The sequence below is a fragment of the Myotis brandtii genome, unplaced genomic scaffold, assembly GCF_000412655.1.
Source record: "Myotis brandtii unplaced genomic scaffold, ASM41265v1 scaffold54, whole genome shotgun sequence".
NCBI lineage: Eukaryota > Metazoa > Chordata > Mammalia > Chiroptera > Vespertilionidae > Myotis > Myotis brandtii.
The window spans coordinates 87,795-107,974 of record NW_005369989.1 but is presented as its reverse complement, the minus strand read 5'-3'; the positions used below and the strand labels follow the sequence as shown (position 1 = coordinate 107,974).

The window sequence follows — 20,180 nt, the reverse complement described above, 5'->3', positions numbered from 1 at the left end:
CCCACACTTAGACTGGTAAATATCCAGCCATTCATTGGCTCAAGACTCTCCCCTCTTTCATCCCCACACCTAATTGGTTACTAAGGTCTATGGCATCAGTCAGCTGAGCATCTCTCTCCATCCTTGATTCTCCTTCCTGGCTGATATGCCTTGGTGCAGGCCCTATTTTCCTCCCCAACACTGTTAGAAGAACTCCTTCCTGTAGCCCTGTGCACTGCCTGCCCACCAAGCTACCCTCTGCACTAATGGCTCTCAGAGGTTGGTCCGGGGTCTCCTGGAGGTCCCTGAAACCTGTATAATGAATCCATGAGGATGAGACTATACCTATAATATTGTAGACATGATTTGACTACAGACATAATATAGACTGTTCCCATAGTATTACATCATAATGCTAAACATATGAGTTGCCTTTTCTACTCTTATTTTATCACAAGTGTACAGCGGAGTTTTCCAAAGTCTTTCTAACATGGGATTTCACAAGAGAGTGAATGCAGAAGCAGACATGAGAATGAGACAGTCTTCTATTAAGCCAGACACCAAAGAGATGTGCAAAAATGTAAAATGATGTCACTCTTCTCACTGAATTATTGTTTTGGAAAATAAATTATTTTTCATAAAAATGTGCTTTTATGTTAACACATAAAGGGTTTATTGTTTATTGTGATTTTTAATGAATTGGTAAACATGTTTTAAATTTCTGTTTTAATTTTTAATATGGTAAATATGAATAATATAGCCCACATAAACCAAAAACTCTTTGGGATCCTCAATAATTGTTGAGCATCTAGAAGGTTTCTGACACCAGAAAGTTTGAGAACCACTGCTTCAATTTTCTTAAAGCAAACTCATTTTATCGTGTTACTCCTCCATTTATAAACCACTGCTGTCCAGAGGATACAGAGCCTACTATTTAGCAAGGCCCTCAAGGCCATCCATTGTAGCTTTATCTCTTCACAGGGGTCATCACCCACCTACTACCTGACTACTCACCCCAATATACCCTGTGTCTCATCCAGCCACCCCCAGCATAGGTTGCCTAAGCCAACTGCATTGGTTTTGTATTGTGTTGACTTAGTTCCATTTGACCAGGTTTCCTGGAATTCCCTTACCTGTGGGAGGGAGACATATCTGTGGAAAACTGTGGGGTCAAGTTAAGGTTGGCCACAAAAGAAATCTGCGTGAAATTTGGAAGCAGAAGTGAAGCCTCAGCATTGCACATGAAAGGCACTGTCACAGCTCCTACATGTTATCTCTGATCGTCTAACTTACCTAGTTTGTGAGGGCAGAGGTGGACTCACATCTCCCCAGCTCCCACCGGCCTCCACCCTTAGTTCCTGAGTGTGTGTGTGCAGCTCCTGGGTGAAGAGCACCAGCCTCTCCTACAGGCACAGGTTTCAGTTCATCTTCCCAGGTGCCAGTGTGTCCTTGTTTCCTCTCACATCAGCCCTATGGGCAACCTCAGGTCCGCCACCAGCAGCAGAGGCGATGCCTTTTGTCGACCTCCTCATCAGCTCCCTTCATGGTCCTTGCTCAGTGATTTTTCTCTGCTCCTCCACCTGAGCCCTGCCAGACCTCTGCAGCTCAAGCTGTTCCCACAACTCTGCAAGGTCTGATCCCTACAGTAAATCCATTATTCCACATCATTCATAATAAGCCCGCTTCCCTGTTCACAACCTAATTCATACCAAGTCTCCAAGGGTCTTTCCCCTCCTGTCTAATGGAATACCTATTTTATTTTAGTTTTAATTGATTTGAGAGAGAGAAAGGGGGAGAGAGAGAGAGAGAGAGAGAGAGAGAGAGAGAGGAAGAGAGAGAGAGAGTCATTGATTTGTTGTTCTACTTATGTATGAATTCATAGATTGATTCTTATACAGAGAGAGAGAGAGAGAGAGAGTGTCATTGATTTGTTGTTCTACTTATTTATGAATTCATAGATTGATTCTTGTATGTGCTCTGAATGGGGATTAACCTGAAATCTTGGTGTATCAGGACAATGCTCTAACAAACTGAGCAACCTAATCAGGGTTGGGATATAAATTTTATCTTTCCTAAATCAACCCAGGGTCTCAAAAGCCCTTTAAAACCATTATCACAAACTCACAACCCAGGTGGATATGACCCTTGTCTTCCTTGTGTCCACGCTGCGCATAGCACATACATGTAGCTCTCCACCTGTAATGCTTTTTCCACAGATATAGCTCCCTCCTATGTCTGAAAACTCTCTGAGATCAGAGACAGGATCTCATGATCTATATCTCTGTATCCCCATTCTCTGGAACAAATGCCTGCCTGGTAAAGGACCTGAACACAGGGGAGGCAGAATACATGCGGCACTGTGGATTTCTAAGAGTCAGACATGGGGAAAGAGGGTGGATGAGAAAGGGTGGGGTTGAAAAATTCCATTTTTCTAAGCTGGAGGGTCTGCATAGAGCCTATAGTTTTTAAAGTCTACTGGGCATAAGACTTACTAGAAAGCTTGTTAAAGTGCAGATTCCTAGTGCCACAGCTATTCTGTGAATATGGTGTATGTCAGATATTCTGACTTAGCTGGTTTGGGGCAGAGCCTAGAACTCTTCAGTTTAACAAGACACAGCATTCTGATGAAGGGGATCCTGGAAACACACCTTATGAACCATGAGCACAAAGAATATCATGGAAGAAGGGCTGCTTAGGGTAGTGACTTTTAAACTGGGCTGTTCTGAATCCCTTGGTAGGGTGAGATAAGGAAAGCAAGGAAGACTTGATAAAAATGCAGTGTCCCTGGTCCCACCCAAATCTTCAGAATATGAAGTGCTTCGAGAGTGGTGGGTGTCCAGTGGGCTGAGGGTCAGGAAACTTGACTCCTCTGGCTTAACTGCTTCATCAAAAGAACCCGGGGCAGGGGCATTAACTTCCTATCTTCATCTGATCTTCTAAACTCACCCCTGAACCTTCCATCTACAAAGCAGAGACCACATGGTGGCCCTGGATGTAAATGATGAACATATTCAAGGAAAGGCCCTTTAGGGGGTCATATCAAAGGATCCTAAACGTTTGGAAAAATACTGAATTGACAAACTAACAACTGATCCATAGAAAGGACAAAAAGCTGGAAGATAAGCATCCCTCCTAATTTTTCCAGAGAGTTTAACCATCCCCACTGTGCCTATGGATCCCTCTCCAGTTGTTCCCTCATATAATCCAGACCTGCACCACCCCATTCAGTAACTGCTAGGCACATGTCCCTACTGGGCGCTTGAAATGGGGCTAGTGACAATGAGGAACTAAATTTTTAACTTTGTGAATAATTTAAATTTAAATCTAAAAACCAATACTCGATTCAGTAACTGGAAAACGTTTACATATAGTTGAAACAACTTGGCTATGTAAGACTGCTTTTTCAACTGTAAATTTTATGAATTCTAAATACAGGTCAAGTGTTTCTGATGAAAATTCAGTGCTCTGTTCCATGTGCTTTACGTATAAAACACACACTGGATTTCAAAGACTCAGATGAGAAAATAATTCAATAAATTTCAATTTGACTATATGTTAAAGTGATAATCTTAGATATGTGGGGTTAAGTAAAATATATTACTAAAATTAATTTCATCTTTTTTATTATACATGTCTAACGTGGCTATTGGAAATTTTTAAATTACATGAGTAGCTAGTATTATATTTCTATTGGAAAATTCTACTGAAGAACGTGTAGAATGTGACTATCAAATGTTGTCACTAAATATTTTGAAATCATCTTGGAATGTTACCTAATGGAGGGAATTGAGGGCCCCCTCAGAGGGCTATAGGCTGATTCCAAGGACACACTCAATTTGGAAATGCAATCTTTTCAGGGTCTCATCCCTTCCCTCCTCCACCCACTATGGAGCAGCCTTCAGGGCAGCTGGTGAGCCCCTTCCAAAAACTAGCCTTAGGATTTTCAAGTCCCAGGCTGGTATCTGCACACTTTGATCACCCTCTTCATTCAGCAGCCTTACTTCAAACGACTTTGGCTTATTTAAAAACACCTGACCTACTCCAAACCACTTGAGAATTGACATTGATGAGAATATTCAAAACATTTCACTGTGGCCTCTGAAAAAAGACCCAGTGCTATTTTGAATAAAGGCAACAGCATCCCTCTCTCCAAAGGGGCCAGTTTTGAAGCCAGCCACACTCTGTAGGTAGAATTCTGGCATGTTTGTCACATAAATTATCAAACAGAAAATGGCATTCTTTTATAATCCCTCTATGGGTCTCATCTATCTGAAAGTTGCTTTGGTTGTAATTTGCCATGTTATCAGGTGTTGACTTGCACATTGAAACAGAGGTTTTTAACTCAGGGTCCATAGTCCCCCAGTGTGTCCATGGCTAGAATGCAGGGGATCCACAACTGTGAAGTTTATTTTCTGATTTTTTTCCATTGATCTCCAGAGGGAATCCGAGCCCTAGCTGGTTTGGCTCAGTGGATAGAGTGTCAGTCAGTCTGCGGACCAAAGGGTCCTGGGTTTGATTCCAGTCAAGGGCATGTACCTTGGTTGCAGGCTCCTCCCTGGCCCGGGCCCTGGTCAGGGCTTGTGCGGGAGGCAACCAATCAATGTGTTTCTTTCGCATCCATGTTTCTCTCTGTCTTTCCCTCTCTCGTCTACTCTCCCGAAAAATCAATGGAAAAATATCCTCGGGTGAGGATTAACAACAACAACAAAAAAAAACCAGGGGGTGGTAAGGGAGTGAAATCTGACATTTCCTTTCATTTTAAAGGCAAGCAACAGATTACACTATTATCAGTACCTATCATGTCACCAAGAAAACTCACAGCTTTTTAAAAAGATGACAACACAGTTGTTCTAGAAATCCTGAAATATCATTTATACACATCATGACTTTAAGAGCATTAGAATTCATTCGTCTGACTATAGATGCTCACAATACACAGAGGCAACTATTAGTCACATTCTCATCTGGTCACAAAGGGGGCAGCTGCATCTCCTCACTGTGACCCCCACATCTACAGTGCTTTACGGTCTTCCCTGCCTGCACTTGTCTGTTCTTTATGGATTCATGAAAAGAAGTCAGCCATTTAAATTATTTGTTGCAGTTTTGCAAAACTGAACAATACTAACGAGAGTTTTTAATTCTCCTAAGTTATCATTGTCTTTTGAAATGTGAGAGGCATGTGGGCTACAAGGCTAGACCAGGCAAGTTCAAACACATCGGATGGGTAAGTTAACTACTGAAGTGTGTTATTTAAAGTAAATTCTAAAAATATTTTTGACAGATTGGGCAGAGATGTAGGTCATGCAAAATATTGTAAGTTCTGTGAGAATCAGTGTGTTTGTGTATTTTTTTTGTTTTTGTAATCCTATGTACTTACAAAAATATAGAATCCTATATACTTTACATCTAAAAATATTTTGACATTTAATGTAAACAAATTTTTTAAAAATAAGGAGGGGTACATAGGTTTCTCTAGACTTCTGAAAGGAAGAGCAGTTAAATAAAACCTGCCCTAGGTATTACATGACTAATCTGGAACCCTGACTAGCCATGTGTTTTTAGCTAGAGATGCCTGCTGCACGTGGAATCTGCAAATGTTACCTCTCACTGGTCACAGTCATGCTCACACTTCCCACTCCACCCACAACTGAGTAGAAAGAAGGCTTCTCTGTATTCCTCCTCTGTTGTCAGTACACACACACAAAGGTAGAGAAAGGAACATGAGTTTTTTTTTAAAAGTCATGCTGCACAATTTCATATGCAAAAAGCCCTTGAAGTTGACGATGACTTAGAGGGTTTGAAGCTTGAAAAGCAAACAGTCACTTCCTAGTAACTTAATAAATCACCACCAATTTTTCTAGAAACCAGCTGACTCTCCCAGCTTCAATATGAAAAGCGAACTCACATCTTACCTGTTATTATTACTGAAGCTATTTCCCTCTGTCAGTTGACTACAATATGCATGTAGATTTAGAAACACCACAGCACCTACCACTTAACAAGCAAGCTATGCACGGTTTACATATCAGGCGAGGCAGAAGAAAGCGATGCATACTGGAGGCCCGTATTTCTCAGCACTGTTGTCCCAACATTTAGAAACATCCCGGCATAAAAACAGGGCTGTCGCTTTTAGAAATTTTGTTCTGGGTTTTTTTAAACACCAAAAACAAGATTCAGCCCACAATTTAATATTGTCAATACATGTTCTTCATTATACAACTGGCACGCCAACTGTTACCTAAGCACTTCAGATTCTTCAAATCCCACACCCACACATTCTGAACTCATCTGCACCCAGATATGAATAAAGATGAATAGCATCTTGAGGAAACAGCTTCTCCATTCTCAAATGGCAAAGCCATGGAGCAAATGCCTCGTAGAGTCTGTATGATTTCTTAGACGGATGAGAAAGAAACCTAAAGCCACCATGCTTTCAGAAAAATCTCATTTCTTATGCAACCTGCCTATCGGGGATTTGAAATGAAAAGGTGCCTCAGAAGTCCTTTCCAATATTGAGGTGCTATGATTCTCCTATAAATAAAGTACTTTTTTATTTGCTAAACTTAAGTTTTGGTAAGTCAGCAGACCAACTCAGCCGGCATTATTTGCTTCCATGCTGGGTAAACAGGAAACCATGCTGACTGTATTTATTTTACTATCAGTACGTCTCCGTGGGGTGAGCTGGTAAAAAAGTGCAAGCTGTTAAAAGCTTGATTTTACATATGTATATTTATTTACATATATGTACATATTATACATATACATAAATATACATATATTACATATACAACTCAGCCGGCATTATTTGCTTCCATGCTGGGTAAACAGGAAACCATGCTGACTGTATTTATTTTACTATCAGTACGTCTCCGTGGGGTGAGCTGGTAAAAAAGTGCAAGCTGTTAAAAGCTTGATTTTACATATGTATATTTATTTACATATATGTACATATTATACATATACATACATATACATATATTAGATATATAATTTACATACACACACACACACAATACACTTAAAATAATTATTTCCCTTCATTTAAAACCATGATTTCAGGAAATCCCTAACACTTGAACACACACACACACACACACACACACACACAATATACTTAAAATAATTATTTCCCTTCATTTCAAACCATGATTTCAGGAATTCAGGAAATCCCTAACACTTGACTGGTTTTCCAAATGTTTGTTCATAAATTGGATGTTTTCACTCCATTTATTAGTATTCATTCATTCATTCAACAAGTAGCTACTGAGTGCCTATTATGTAAAAGGCTGGTGGTGAAAAATCAGGTATAGTGGTACAAAACAGGCACATTTTTGTTCAAAGAGATGTTTCACAAGGTGGCTAAGAACCCAATCTAACCTATAGTAACTTCCTGTCTCAGTCAGCCGAGGCTGCCATAACAGAATACTATAGACTGGGTAGAACAGGAATTTATTTCTCACAGTTCTTAAGACTGGAAGTCCAAGATCAAGGTGCCAGCACTAGCAATGTCTAGTGAGGACAGTCTCCTCAGGTTGCAGATGGCCATGTTCTTGCTGTTTCCTCACATGGCCTTTCCTCTGTGTTTGTAGGTAGAAAGAGAGGAAGCAAGCTCTTGGGTCTCTTCTTATCAGGGCACTAATACCATCAGGAGGTCCCCACCCTCATGAACTCATTTAAACCTAATTACTTTTCAAAGGCCCCTCCTTCAAATACCATCACATTAGGAGTTAGGGCTCTAACACTTCCTTAATAACAAAAGTGCTATTTCACCTATAATGTTAATTCAATAGACCTACATGTTTCCAATTCATCTCAGAATAGTGGGACCTTTGCTCCTCTCGGTTCAGCTCCTGCAGTGGATAAGGGGGACAGGATCCCAGACACCAACAAGGGATGAGAGCTGTAGGAGCATCAGACACCTCGGTACTGAGAGCCCAGGGAGCTTAGGAAGAGAATGAACTAGACTCTGAGGCTCAGGTCAGTTCCTGGAGCAGAGGTGGTAAGATCTGTGCAGTGGGGCCCCAATCCATAACTGATGTGCTTGTGTAAATCAGGTATCTGTACTTCAAGCCCTGCCTGCATCTTTGAAGCTTCTCAGGATCAAGTTCAATCAAGCAATTCAACAAAACACATAAAGATAACACAAAATCAGAATGACACAGACAGTCAATGTATCAGAACAAGCCTGGGTTTTTGCAAAGCTGTAGTTACACTGTGCTTTTAACCAGGTCTGATGGAGTAGGCTGGATGCATAGCCATCTCTCAGCTGTGTGAACGTCGACACCCACCAAGCTCAGCCCCTCAACTAGAAATAATTCGACTCTTCTAAGGCTGATCATTCCCTTAAAAGCCTACATGATCAAAGCCAGCCTGGAATGGAAAGAGATCAAAAGAGGGGAAATTACACAAATGCAGGTGCAGATTTTGACATGACCTAGACTAACAGGAAGGGCTGATTTCTCAGAGAATCCCCCCTCACCTCAAACAACCAACACACACCACGCAGAGGCGGCGTGTGCCTTTCCCCCATGATTCTGGACCCATGCAGGAGCAATCAATAACTTTTAGCTGAATCTCTGACATACAGACTTCCTAAACGAATGTCAAGCTCCTTGTGATGTTTTTAGCAGAAGGAAGGGGAAAAACGACTCCTACATTTCTCTTCCCCCATCTACTGTTAAAATTAAAAAGGCAGGTGAGGACATTCGGGAATATTTGGGTGTGATTCAAATAAGGGTTGAGGCTGCACTAAGTGTAGGGCTCTGCCACAGCATGTAGGGCTGACGAATAATTCCAAAGCTTGTGTGGTTCTTTGCAAGAGCTTTTATCTCCATGGTCCAAAGGCTCCTCACAGCATGGTATGTAGGACAAGAAATATGATAGCCATTTGGCAGGAAACTAGGGCTCAGAGAGCGTAAGGGCTCTCACCTGTGGTCATACAGCTAGTGGCAGAATTATATTCAAAATCAGGAATTCCAATTGTAGAGCTTATCTTTAAATATATATAAAGGAGAGGAAGGGAGAGGGAGAAAGAGAGAAACATCAATGATGACAGAGAATCATTGATCTGCTGCCTCCTGCACGCCCCATGCTGGGGATTTGAGCCTGCAACCTGGGCATGTGACCTGACCTGCAATTGAACGGTGACCTCCTGGTTCACAGGCTGACGCTCAACCACTGAGCCACGCAGGCCAGGCTGTAGACCTTATCTTTCTCCAAGCTTGGGAACCTAGGACTCCACTCTCCACAGTGGGCTGAATAGAGCCTGTGGATGTGCTTTGTTGTTAATTGAATTAGTTCTACCATTAAACATTAGTAGCTTTCACATAAAATTCTGGATTTCTGACTTTTGGGGGGAGAAAATTCAAAGGTCTGTCCTGTACTGGCACAGGCAACAGAAACAGAGGGCACTGCAGCTCACTTCCCCATGGATCTTGTGATAACCCAAATATAATAAGGCTCCCCGTTAATTGAATTAGTTCTACCATTAAACATTAGTAGCTTTCACATAAAATTCTGGATTTCTGACTTTTGGGGGGAGAAAATTCAAAGGTCTGTCCTGTACTGGCACAGGCAACAGAAACAGAGGGCACTGCAGCTCACTTCCCCATGGATCTTGTGATAACCCAAATATAATCAAAGGCTCCCCTGCCCCCTCCATGATCTCATGCTCAGCCACACACAATTCTGTGCTCAAATGACTTCCCTCCTCCTGGGACGCCCCTGTCTGTCCTGCCAGTTTGGTGGGTGTGCGTAATCAATCAATTCAGTTCAAATGCCCCTGGCTCCATGAAGTCAATTTCAATATCTCTGGAAAAACTAACCAGGCTTTGTTTGAGGCTCTTGAACATTTTCTTGTGCTTGTTTTACTGAACCTCTTTTCACATCACATGAGTGTATGCAATGCTGGACACATAGTAAGCAATCCATAATATTGTGATAATTCCTAAAACAAAGACTAAATCGTATTTCTCATGTGCCAGATGCCATTCAAAGCACCTTATACATATTAACTCATTTAAGCCTCACAACCTATTATTATACCCACTTTACATAGAGAAAACGGAGGCATATTAAAGGTCAGGAAAATTTCCCCAAGTCACTCACTCAGCTATTAAGTGGCAGAAGAGAAATGAGAACTGAGTCTATCTCTGAATAGATGGGTGGATGTTAGTGGATGGACAGTTGGGTGGAAGGGAAAGAAAGAAGCTATTAAGTGGCAGAAGAGAAATGAGAACTGAGTCTGTCTATCTCTGGATAGATGGGTGGATGGTTAGTGGATGGACAGTTGGGTGGAAGGGAAGGAAAGAGAAGAGAGAAAGAGAAGGAGGGAGGGACAGATGAACCACCAGGAATGGGGAATGGCAAACCCAATGGAGAGAGATGTGAAGGAGCACTTTCTATTATAGAAACTTCAAGTCTTTGGGCAAGGTGGGGGCAGTGCTCCGTGATGGTAAATTTTAACAACAAATTCTTGGGGGTGGGAGGGTGAAGGGGAGGAGCGCTGCTCTGAAGTGTCTGATGGTATCTGTGGTGTAAATCAGCTATCATAGCTGATTTTAAGCTACCAGAGTTGGAAAGAAGACTCATGAACAATTGCCTGTGCTAACCAGCTCTAACACATCAGGGCACAGGATATGCCAAGGAAAATGACAGATGAAGTGACAGGCAGGACCAGGTGAAGAAGGACCTATTAAACCATACCATGGATTTAATCCTCCTCTATGCAACCAGGAGTCATTTGGAAGTTGTTAATAGGGAGTGACATGATTTATGGTTATAAAGAGTTAGACACAGGATGGATACACAGTCAACATTCTAGAAACCCCTATTCCTCTTTCCTGAGTAACAGTGATTGCTGCAAGGAAATTTATCAATGGTTCCATTTCTTTCCTACTCTATCTCTTTACCTGTCAGGTATCTTCCCCTCCACCTCCCTGCTCCCATCCCCTTATTCTAGGCTCCCACATGTGCTCCAGGTGTCTTAGACACTCAGGGTCATAGTGTCCACCTATCATTGTAGCACCTGTGGCATGTAAGGGCTAGACAGCCTAAGCAAAGAAGTGGGTCTGAACCAGCTTAAACACAGAAGCCACCATATGAGTATAAATAAAACAATGCCAGACACATGTTTGACATTACAGAGCATAGAGCCCGAATGGGCTTTAGGAACCATTTAGCTTCCAACCATCCTCTTACCGGGGGAGAGGCAATCCATTTAACCAGCCCAAGGCCATCAAGCTGGTTAGAACCAAAGCTGGAATTAGAACCAGGTCGCCTGGTTCCCAGTCAAATACTCTACATGCACATAAAGAGAGTGTGTTCTTAGATCTGGCCTTCCCCCTGCCGCATCAAAGGCTTTCTTAAAAGATCTTTTTTTTTCTACTGAGCAGGTTCCACTTCACCAATTAGAACAGACAGAAACATGGTGATATCTGGGAGCAGGGGCATCCTGTCATCCTCCCCCAACACAGTATTATTAATGAAATCACAGCCCCAATGATTTCATCAACAATACAAGTCAGGTATTTTCATATCCTGTAATGATGTCACAGCAATATGTACGCTCATCCCTCCTTCAAAGTGATGTAGCCTTTGGTCCCATCATTGGATCTGACAATATGAGCCATCTGTTTAGGACACTCTGCATGGCCACAGTGCCCTCCCTATCACTCAAGGCCTTAGTGTCCAATTTAAGAATTCTCTAGATCTTGGCCTTTTCCATCTACCTGCCTGTACTGAGGCAAGTTCCTGATAATGAGGAAGTGGGCAGAGAAAGGAAGTGAACCTTTCAAAGCCATTGTGGACCCTCTGCTTTGAAAAAGCTTGCTAGAGGGAAAGATAAAACTTTTGGCTGAAATGCAATATAGTCTGATAGTTGAACTTCACTACAGGTGAAATTGGCCAAGTTTACAGGGCATCTGGCCAAGGGGGAAACTGAAATACAGGTCAGTGGTCACCCAGCCAGAAGTCGGAGCCTGCTGCTCCAATGAAGCCCATTTTCCAGTTCTTACAAAGGCATCGAAATGCAATATAGTCTGATAGTTGAACTTCACTACAGGTGAAATTGGCCAAGTTTACAGGGCATCTGGCCAAGGGGGAAACTGAAATGGTCACCCAGCCAGAAGCCGGAGCCTGCTGCTCCAATGAAGCCCATTTTCCAGTCTTACAAAGGCATCCGTAGCCTGGCTGTGGCCCTGACATGTGACCCTCTTTCAGCTAAAGCTATTCTCCACTTCCAATGCCACTCAGTATCCACAACCATCCTCTGTATGAACAGGGCAGAGAAATCCAATTCCTTAGGCCAGAGAAGTGAAAACTGATCTGGTGAGAAAGATCTCAGAGAGGGACAGGCTGCTAAGAGGACTTATGTCACAGTTTTCCCAGGCCCGTCCCAATTCACACTTGCTGTTTCAGGGTAACAACTGGGATCCCTTTCATTCTCAAGAGTACTCCAGGTGTAGATAGTAAATTAGACGGTCACCCCAGTCCAGGGGCCTTGGGGTGGCAGACCTCCATGGCACCTATCAATAGAATTCAAGGCATCCATAAACTCAAATGGAAAACTGTCACAAATTTGTTTGCGAGCACTGAGGGACAATTTAGCATTTCATTGTATAATGAATGCAGGCCACAAACCTCAAATGCAGCAGCAGCCCCAACCATCTCATCAACAAATCAGATATTTTCATATTATAGCACAGTTCCTGCAATGATCTCATAGCAGTATATATGCTCATTCCCACTTCAAAGTGATGGTAGCCAGTGGTCCCACAATTAGATCTTGTTATAAAGACATGAATAGGTCACATTGTTTTATATATTCGATATTGTTATCTCAATAAAATTTGTACTACAATCTTCCATATTCCATTTCATGCATTTAAACACATCATTCTGGCGACCCTCAGCCTCTCAGACCATCAAAGGGCACCAAGACATAAATAGGATGAAGAGCCCTTGACCTGGTGATTGAGAAGCCACATTAACAAGGGACAGGGGAATGTGAGAAAGAGCAGCATCCCCTAGCTGAGGAGTCAGGCTGCCTCTGAGTTATCTAGACTGTGAGGAATTATTTCGCAACGTTGTTGTTGTTTTCTTCATACACACCTCTTCTTCTTTATCATTCCTATTAGCCTTATTTATCTTCTCCTATTTTTATGCCTTTTTCTTATCTTTCAATTTCAGCTTACTCTCAAACACCTCTTCATTTTCCTGTGCCAATCACTCGTTCCTCTTCCTTTGGGTGGTTTGTTTTCCCTGATTGCCTTTCTCTCTCACCCCTCCCCCTTTCCTCTAACACCCATCCCCAGCTGCTTCTTGGTTGCCTCTCTGAACCCTCTTGACCTGGTTGGTGATCAGCCATCCCTCTTTCATGAGTTTTATAGCAGATACTTTGGGCACCAAGAGTCTATATTATCCCTTCCATTAGAGAAGGGTATTAATTTTGTTTCTAGACTCACCACCCGAATAAACAACTATGAAACATTATGGCAGGAGGCCACATAACTTTGTAAACTCAAGTTTGAATATAATTTGTAGAAAGGATGGAAAACATTTCTTCTTGATAATTCCTGATGACCAGTCATGTAGGGGAGGTCAGCAGACTGGGCTGGGTTCTTCTCATTGCATAAATTCCCAGTCTAGCAAAAGGAAGCACATTGCTTAGTCACTGCTAACAGGGTGAGCCCTCTGTAGCAGGAATGCTTTTCTAAAGCAGAACTGAGGTTAGGAGATTAGAGGAAAGGCCAGTGTGACTTCATGACCTTTGTGTTTTAGCTTTGGACAAATATACAAATGCACTGTACCTTCTCCCTGCCTCCACCAGGAGAAATATTTGCCCTTAAATAGCCATCTCTCCCAGCTAGGTACTGAATACTTACATGCAGACTGAAAGTTCTATCAATGACCCAAGAAAGGAAGAAAGAAGGAAAGGAAGAATGGAAGAAAGAAAGAACGAAAGAAGGAAGAAATAGAGAAAGAGGGGAAAGAAGGAAGGAAAAAAGGAAGAGAGGGATGGAGGGAGGGAGAGAGGGAGGGATGGAGGGAGGGAGAGAGGGAGGAAGAAGAAGAAAGAAAACCAATCTGCATTTGAAACCATACTTAGTTTTATCAAGTGCTACTCCATGTGTGAGAATCACTCACAATATTTTATTTTTTAATATTTGTTTCCATTTTATTTGTAATAAAAGGGACAAAGCCTTTTATAAAACCTGAAGTGTAGGAACACTTGCATTGGACTAGTGTTAATATAAAAAGCAGCTCAGAGAGCTTAGGATAAAATAAAACCATAACTTTTATAAACTGTACTGATCTGTTCATTTATCCTCTTGAGGAAAAAATGTTTTTATCAATGTGGTTCTTTTTAATACTTATTCAATTATTTATACAAAATGAATTGTAGGGCCCTTACTGATAACATACTCCCATTGGGAAAATAGTATGTTCCAAGCCTTTAAGCTCTTGAGAAGATTTCAGACTTTATTCTCATATTCAAAGGCATTTCAGGTGTCATGTTGTGTTTTAATTCATTAAGTTTTTATAAAGCATATATAGCTATAACTAGCATATCAGATATAAGAGCTTCCATCCTGGTTCCCAATCACTTGTAGAATAAAGCTCATCAAACTGTCAATCTGCAGATAAATTTATTAATCTTATGCTATTCCAATCTAAATATAGATTAAGATGTTATAATATTTATTTAAAATAAAAACCATGAACATAAAGCCTCACAGGTTCTACTTAGTCATCTTGTTTTCTTCTTTTTTTCCCTTTGCTAAGGTCTTCTTCAAACTCCACAGAACCTTATCATTTGGCTTTTCTTTTTATTTTTAAAAAATATTTGTTATTGATTTCAGCGAGGAAAAGAGAGGGAGAGATAGAAACATCAATAATGAGAGAATCATTGTTCAGCTGCCTTTTCACACCCCACACTGGGATTGAGCCCACAACCTGGGCATATGCCCTGACCAGGAATCAAACTGTGATCTCCTGATTCATAGGTCGATGCCCAACCACTGAGCCATGCTGGCTGGGCATGGCTTTTCTTGTTATTAAAATGAGGTTGAGTTCAGATGCTCTGGTTCTTGGATTTTTTCACTTTTAAATATCTAACCAAAACTGAGAATTTTCATTCATACTATGTATTGCACAAACATATTTATTCACTGTGTTCTAAATTTAAAAAGTTCTTTTTTTCATAACCTGTTCCCTAGAGCATGTAGCTCAATAGAAATTGTTATTCCAACTGTCAACAAACTCATATATATATATGATTTAAGATAAATACATACCCCCCAAATTTTCCCAGTCAAGGTGTTGTGTTTGCCCTTTAATACTACCCCACACAGAAGTAAAATAAGTAGAGGGCACGAGGGCCCCACAAATAGGATGAAGCTACAGCTAACTCCTCTATCCTTCCTGGAAAAGCTAAGAATTGGAATCAAAGCTGTATATCCAGGTGCAAAAAGATTCTCTTGTTGTAGTTCCTACAGATAGACCATTTCCTTTAGATTTTGTCATGCTTGATTTCAATGTTACATCTTTTTAACTCTAATACCCTTGTAATACAACTAAACAGTATCCCACCTTCACAGAGTACCCTTGTGGGATGATCTGATGTTTGATAGTTTTTCCTGAAGCGTGGGCCAGCTGGTGCGTATTTCCCCCACTTACACTGTAAAGACAATGTTCGTTTCTAATGCATTCTCTAGAAAGTGAATGCTTCCCTTGAGATCACTGGGATGTTGGGATTCAGATCAGCCAACCCAACACAGAGGGCAGACTGAGGTGGTGGAAAGCAGGGAAAGGGAGAAGAGCATCTCTTGGGGCAGGCTCTCCATGACCATTTCTGTCACACCAAAGCCCTGGATCAACCAAGCCCCTTCTCCCTGACCCCGTGCCTCCTTGCCAGCACTGCTCCCTCACCCTCACCTTTTCCTCCTCCACCCCTAGTTACTGCTAGAAGGCCTCTGACCTGGCTTGTCACAGCATCAGGGATGAAAATCCTGTCCTGGTGACATAAAGGCACCAAGTTTCCACTATCTGCCTTTTTTTCCCCCCCCCCCCCGCGCCCCAACTATGATTCTGAGAAACAGGCTTTTCCCGCCCTCCTCTCTGTTTACTCCAGCTGACTGTTGATTTGTCTCCAGGGGGAGTTCATCTTGGTAATACAGCCACAGAGAACAGACATGGAATGTTCTTAGAAACCAGATTTCTGTCCTACAAGAATGCCTAGGGGTACATGGGAACCCGAAGCCCCTGGAGAAAGCTCCCTTTGTCAAGGGGCTCAATGCGTGAGAAAGTAGCAAAGAACTATTTTTCCCCTTTCTGAGCCCCCAAGTCTGTTTGGCCTCAGATTTACATCAGCCTCAATTTAACCCAAGGGTCAGAAATCCAAAAGAAATAATAACAAATCATTTCATTGGGTTCAAAAGGATTTTTTTCCCCTTTGATGTGCTACATTTTCTCTTGTTTTCAGCAATAACTGGGAGTGGGGCAAGAAAGACCTGCTCAACCTGACAGAACTTCACTAAAATGGTTGGGAATCCATTTAATTTTTATTTAGAATCATCTAAAAAAGGCTGCATGGTTAGTTGATTTAGTTGATTTGAATATATAAATATTCTACTGCAATCTTTTGCAGAACAGGCAATTTGTGGTGATTTACCCATTATATATGATGGTGACTTTTTTTGATTATGCTGATTGAGGCATTTATGAAAAATTAGCAAAATGATCTATTTTTTAACAACCATTTCCCCTAATTAATTTTAAGATGCTGAGAAATAGCAGCAGTGAACATAATGTATTGATGCACAAACACAGTTGATTTGACCAGGGTCAGAAGACAGCGGTTCCAATACTAGTTACGCTAGGAACACACTGAGTGGCCTTGCCCATCACTGTATCACCTCCCTGCCCCTGGACCGGAGGGGGCGGGCAGGGGGGGGGCGGATCTGAGCTCCTTTTAGCTCTAATATTCTGTGATTCCATCACTAGAGATTTATTTGCAGAATATAGTGTCTGTAGTTTCTGACCACACAGCAAATCTCTTCTCACATTTGGATCCCTCCTTCCATTTCTCCTCACATTTCAGAAGGGAATGTCTACCAAAAGGTTCAGAAAGGAAGTCCAATGTCAGCAGCCAGCTCCCTAAGTCTGCTTTCAGTATCAGGATCCCAGCCTACCAAGATCAACCCCAACAGACTCTGAGGGGGGTGAGATGTACCATCAGTCTCCCCAGTGCCACAGCCACAGGGGCTCACAGGCAAGGGCTGGCACTGACAGTACGCCCCTGGGGTTAGGAGTAATGGGCTGGAGGCTGGCCACACTCCCTTGTGGACAAAGGGTCTTTAGTACCAAATCGGGCAGGGAGTGTGGAACACACCCAGTGTTCTCCACTCGCAAGAGACACCAGCCCCACCACTTACTGGCCGGATGACTATGAGGCAGATAATTTCTCCCTGGCTTAGTTTCCTCACCAATAAAATGGGATTTAATTATCTTCCAGGGTTGGTGTGAGGATTCAAACTAAAACAGTGCACATACAATACCTAGAATAATGCCCGCACAGAGTAAGGGCTCGATAAATGCTGGTACTGGTTGTTATTATTATTACTACCTGTCTCCCCAGGATAGTTCAACACCCCGATAAAATCCCTTTGGTGTGGGTTTGAAACCTTCCTTCAAGAGTTCTCAAAGGACATGTTCCATCTCATTTCTACTGCAAAGGGAAGTGGCCTGTGCACAAATCCAGGTGATAAGCACCCCCCAAAAAATACCGGATCCTGGGGCATCCGAAGCTAAATCTTGCCCATTGAGGGATTGAATTCTGGGGTCCTACCTCAGGTATCCAGGTAATTCAGAAGAAGCCAACGCTCTCTCCCCACTCAGGAGCTGCACCCCGAGCCAGCTCAGAGGGAATCCCCGGTCCTGCTCCTTGGGGCTCTGAAGCTTGAGGCTGGGCTGCAGGGAACTCCTTGCTCCGGGGGTGCCCCGAGATGGGAGGACCGACCTCAGGACTCCTCCCAGGAGCCCTTGCAAGTCGATGTCTCTGGCGGGAGGGTCTGACCAAGGCGTGGGGCCCCAAAAAAGGAAACTGCCTTGAGCTGAGCTTTCTCCCAGTTGGTACAGGAGAGCCCGAGATATCCACCAGGCAACCGCAGAGACGGTGTGCTCCTAAAAGCCTGCACGTGGTGGGTTTGAACAGGGAGGACCAGAGGGTTTTACAGGCTCTAGATCCACGCAACCTGCAAATTCTCCTCTTATAGGTACAGTAGGAACCGAGAGCCGGACTCAGCCACAGGCGCCGCTAGGAGGGGCGTGCGCCAACCCGAAGGGAGAAGGGTTAAAGGAGGTGCGTCCGGGCCTGACGCAGCCCAGTCCAGCCCAGCCGGCTGTGCTCCCCACCGGGATAAAGGGGGTCCCCGGGGGCTGCACCTTTTTTTGCAATGGCAGTCTAGGCTCCCTCCCGCTACTGCTCTTCCATTCAGATGGCTGGGTTGCAAAGGGGAAAAGAGCCTCGCCTTCCGGCATTGGCCAACGCGTCTGAACAAGCAAAAGGATCTGCCCAGACGGGGCTGCAGAGTGGACAGCCCACCTCCGCGCGGGGCCCGGGGGGGAGGGGCCTTCCCTCCCCCAATGCCCACACCCCTTCGCCCTGCACGCCCTGCTCAACTCTGCTCCACGGGGCTCCCCCACTCGCTTGCTCCGCCCAGGTGCGATCTGCGGAGGGGAGGAGGGAGAGGTGGTTCCCACTGCAGCCGCCACCCCAGGGCTCCCCGTCCACCGGCTCGGACTGCTGTCTAGTTGCTAGGCGCTGGGGATTCTCTTCCCACCCTGCACACACGTCCCCCTGGGGGCCAGGAGCCCCCTCCCCACCCTGAGGCTATGGAGACATCCCCAACTCCCCAGCAACCGCAGGGAAGGTGGGCGTGGGTCCACAGACCAACTCGGGAGGTGGAAGGGCAGAGAAGCCGGTGCCTGAGAAGGAGGGGACGACGGTCCTCAGGGAGCCGGGAAAAGCATCCCTGGTACATGATCTATTCTAAACCACTCCGTCGCCGCCCAAGACACCAACGCATTCAGAATCTCGCCAGGAGGTTTGTCTCCCCTGGAGAGGGAGAGCGCCCCATCCCAGTCGCCCAGAAGCTTGCCTTCCCAGGTCCCGGCCGGCATTCCAGGGCTCCATCCCTCTCTCTGCGCCTCCCAGGTACCCAGCCCCCCCACCCCCCGCCCCAGTATTTACACATTGGGGCCAGCACCCTCGGGATTCAAATCCCTTTTCCTGCCTATCAGATGCCTGCTGGGGACTGGCCCCCTCGCCCGCATGCATTAGCTGAGCCTTTTTGGTTCCCCCTCAATCAGATCTAACCCTGATGCTGTTTCCTCCTCGACCCCTGCGAGCAACCGTTTCCCTCCCAAAACCACTCACTTCACCCACCCTGCACTTGCCGTTCCGCAAGCGCCTCCAAGGGTTTCATGACCGAGTTGGGGGTGGCACACTCAAGGATGGAAGGACTCCCGCCGCGCTGGGCAGAGCCCCCCCGGGGTGGCTGCAGCCTTCCCCCACTTCCCACCTCCCCTATTCCACCACCTGGGCTCCCAAACTGCCCCTACAGGCTGGATGAGCACTGCTGGGTCTCAAACCCTCGCCCGTCTGGCAGTAGCTGCAGGGAGTGAAAAGTCCACTGCCGAGAACACAGAGTGAAATGGGCAGATGTATACGGCAAAGGGAGGGGCGGAGGAGGGTGCACGCGAGAACTAGGCGTGCAACTTGCCAGGCATGGGACGAGCACCGCGCAGGGAGGGGGGCACAAAAGTTTTCCGACTATTGCGTGGTAGCTAGCTGCAACGAGCTAAGAGAGAGGGTCCCCCCCCCCCCCCCAATTCCTCAGAACGGGTCTCTCCAAAGTCTGCGCCAAGGGGAGCAGGGAGTTTGGACGTGTCTCCGAAGTGGTGTGACAGTTCTCCTCCACTTGCTCCGGGAGGAACGGCCTAGGCACCCTGGGCGCCCGGGCAGAGGGGTGATACTGCGCTTAGCGGAAAGCAACAGGCGGCCGCACCTTACCTCGCGCCAGCCCCGGGCTGCGGTGACAGCTCCATCCTGGCGGCGCAGGGAGGAGGCGTGGGGTGCGTCTGCCTGGGGGTGTGGGCTCTTCCAGAACTGCAGCGGCCGCTATCTGCTCTCCGCACCC

At 44.5% G+C, this 20,180-nt stretch overlaps 1 protein-coding gene across 5 annotated transcripts in view; it reads right to left on the bottom strand.

Annotated features, from left to right (window-relative positions):
• The window catches only part of LRRC3B (leucine rich repeat containing 3B), a 92,197-nt gene extending 72,023 nt beyond the window's left edge, over positions 1-20,174 (bottom strand). For 3 of the 5 annotated variants that reach the window (XM_005878032.2, XM_005878029.2, XM_005878033.2), the window contains exon 1: positions 20,054-20,174. The gene's annotated coding sequence lies outside the window, so the exon portion shown is untranslated. Of the gene's footprint in view, positions 1-17,827; positions 19,141-20,053 lie in introns of those variants that run through there. The other 2 variants (XM_005878030.2, XM_014549238.1) reach the window with 1 other exon arrangement.
• Between the last annotated feature and the right edge of the window lie 6 nt (positions 20,175-20,180).